Consider the following 3,985-nt stretch of genomic DNA (forward strand, 5'->3'; position numbering starts at 1 on the left):
AATATAATTAATATAATACTATATAAATATATTAATATCTATATAGTTATCTACTTAGATAATATCCTTATTTTCTTACCTATACTTAAGAAATATAAAGAAAATATTCACTATATCTTATAAGCCTTCTAAGAAACTAAACTCTTAATTAAACTTAAAAAAAGTAAATTTTATATATAAAAAGTAGAATACTTTAGATTTACTATTACCNATTACTTTTAGAAAAGTTTATATATTAGGAAATAAAGTTAAAGCTATTAAGGAATAGCTAGTACTTAATAATTTTAAAGAAGTCTAAGGATTCTTAGGTTTTATTAACTTCTATTATAAATTTATTAAAAATTATAGTAAGATTAATATAGTTTTTACTAGTTTTAGTTATAAAGATATACCTTTTATATAAATAGAACTATAATAGATAGTATTCTAGAAGATTAAGGACCTTATTATTAGTAAACCTATCTTAATTATTTTAAATCTAATAAAATAGTTTAAAATAGAATTTAATATATCTAACTATATAATTAGAGTATAACTATTATAATAAGATTTAGAAAGATACTTATATCTATATACCTTCTTCTCTTATAAGCTTTATAGATTAAAGCTTAACTATTAGATTTATAATAAAAAATTTATAGTAATTATTAAAGCTTTTAAAAAGTAGAGACCTAAACTCTTAAAAATAATTTATAAAGTATTTATATATTTAAACTATAAGAATCTCTTATATTTTATAACTTTAAAAATACTTAATAAATAATAAATTTAATAGTTAGAATTTCTCTTAGAATTTAACTTTTAAATAATCTATTAAAAAGGATTAAATAATAATAGAGTAGATACTTTTAGCTAATAACTAAACTATAATATCTTAGTACTTAAAGAAACCTAAGTAATTCTTAAATAATAAAATAATAGAGATTTAGTATTAGTAACTAAACTCCTAATAATAGCTAGATAATTTAATATTAGTTTAATTAATAAACTAAATAATAAAGTAATTATAGAATTTTATATATACTTTATATATAGTTACTAAGGAATTATAAAAACTTAGAAATAATTAAGATAATAATATAGAGAAAAGGTTATAAGAGAATATATAGTAAAAGTAATTAAGAATTATAAGGTATACCTAAAAAGTAAACCTACTTAATATTAACTTTATAATATACTATAACTTTTATTTATACTATAAACTACTTAGTAATCTATATCTTTTAACTTTATTATTAAACTACTAAAGTTATAAGAACCTCTTATAGGAGTATACTTTAATAGTATCTTTATTATAATAAATTAACTTATAAAGTATACTTATTTTATCCTATATAAAGAAGTAAGTAATACTAAAGAATATATATATACCTTCTTTAAATATATTATTACTAACTATAGTATACCTAAGGAAATTATATTAAATAGGGATAAGATTTTTACTTCTAAATTTTAGAAATTAATTATAGTATAACTTAGTATTAAGTAATCTATATCTACTATATTTTACTTATAAACTAATAAATAAATAGAATAAATTAACTAAATCTTTAAAACTTATCTCTATATTTATATTAATTATAATTAAGATAATTAGGTTATATTTTTACTAATTACTTAGTTTATTTATAATAATATAATTAGAGAAAGTATTAAGGAATCCTCTTTCTACTTTAATTATAGTTTTAAATTAACTACTTATAGAGAACCTTAAATAAACTTAGTTATAGTAAAAGCTACTATTTTAGTATAATAAATTAAAGATATCTAAAATAATATATATAAAGAATTTAAATTTATATAATAAAGAATAACTAAGTTTAGTAATAAATAAAGGATTAAGGGATTAATTTTAAAAGAAGGAGATAGTACTTATTTTATATAGTAAAATATTAAAATAAAATAACTAAATAATAAACTTAACTTTAAAAAACTTAAACTTTTTAAAATCTTATAAATTATCTCACTAGTTAACTATAAGTTTAAATTCCTAGAAATTATAAAGTATTACTTAGTATTCTATATTTTACTTCTTAAACTAGTACTTTAAGGATTATAAATAAATAACCTTATTATTATAGAAGATAATAAACTAAAATATAAAATAGAGAAACTATTAAACTATTAATATAGAGATAATAAATAGAAATACCTTATTAAATAGAAAAACTATAGATATAAAGATAATATATAGAAACTTAATAATAACTTACTTAATTATTAAAATAAGATTAATAAGTATATTAGAATACTTAATTATATTAATTTTAAGGATAGACTAAATTTATTTATAACTTTAGAAGAATTTAAAGAATATATAAAATATACTAATAAAAAAGAAAAATAAATATAAAAAGAGATATAATAGAAATAAAGAGAAGCTAAGAAATAAAGGATATAACTCCTATTAATATAAGTATAACTAAGAGAATATTTTAAATTAATATAATAGGGAAATATATCTATTTAACTAGGAATATTAGAATATAATTAAGACCTCCTTAATAAGAAACTTAGAGTATTAGGATTTTAATTAAGAATTAAATTTAAATTTAAAATATTAAAACTATTTATAGACTAAACCTCTAATATAGAAGATATTACTAACTCTTCTTCTATAACCTCTTAACCTTTTTAAAATACTATCTTTTTCTACTTATATAAGTAATCTAACTATATTATAGACTTATCTAACTTAGCCTATATAATATATAAAGTAGCTACTTTTTTTCTTAATACTTCCTCTTTAGCTATTTTAATATTTTCTAAATAAGTAGCTTTATTTAGTAAGTAATTAACTAAAATAAGTTAGTATTAGATAAGAAATATAGTAAAAATAAAAGACTTATAAATATAAATAGTATCTACTACTATATTATAAAACTACTCTAAATAAGTATACTTACTATAAACTTTATTACTAGGGAGAAGTTTATAATACTTCTCTAAAGAATAATAATAAAAATANAAAGTATATTAATAACTAAACTAAACTTAGTAATATATAAAGTATAGTTATAATAATAAAAAGTAGAGGTAGTATTTAATTTTAATTTCTAAATATAACTTAATATAGTATTAGTATTATAANTAACTTAATATAATATTAATATTATAAGTAAAATAGGAAGTATAATTAATAGATCTCTAATTTAAAACTAATAACTTACTTATATTAGGTCTTAAGGATAAAACTTTTTAGAGAGGAGATCTAATATTATAACCTATTATATATAGATAATAATTAACTAACCTACTTAGGTATTAGGTAACTAGGATAGGATATTTATACTATAGAGTTAATAGGAATAATAGGGACTTATTTAGAATAGAAGAACTATAGTATAAGTTATATAATAATAAGATAAGGAAATAATTAGTAGAGTATAAGAAAAAATACTTAGTAATTAGTTAGTATTACTAACTAATTATAATTACTTATATACTTAGGTAATTACTTAAAAGTAGATAAAAAGTACTAATTAGGATTTATATATAGTATAACCTAAGTTTTACTTAAAGTTAAATTTCTATAGTTCTTTAGTAATTAACTTAGTATTTATCTTTATAGATACTCTTAGTTTATTTTTACTATAAATTACTTATTAAGCTTAAGATTAATCACCTTAGTCTCTAAAAGACCTAATCTACTATAGCTTATAACTTATAACTTAGACTATAACCTTAATATACTATTATAATATATTAATCTCTAGCTTCTATTAGCAGACCCTACTATTAGATAGCTGATTATAATATAGTAGTAGTAATATTACTAATAATATTAAAAAAAGGTTATTTTTAAAAGCTAATAAAAAGGTTAAAAATAAACTTTTTTTAAACCTTAATAAAAAGGCTAAAAATATATTAATTAGGCCTAATAGCTAAAAGTACGTTTTAACTTTATAATAGTATATATTAAAAAAAATAGGTATTATAAAATACTTATTAAATAAAAATTACTTTATTAATATCTATTAGTACT

This window comes from Colletotrichum gloeosporioides (assembly GCF_011800055.1).
Source record: "Colletotrichum gloeosporioides strain Lc1 chromosome Unknown consensus_22, whole genome shotgun sequence".
NCBI classification, from domain to species: domain Eukaryota; kingdom Fungi; phylum Ascomycota; class Sordariomycetes; order Glomerellales; family Glomerellaceae; genus Colletotrichum; species Colletotrichum gloeosporioides.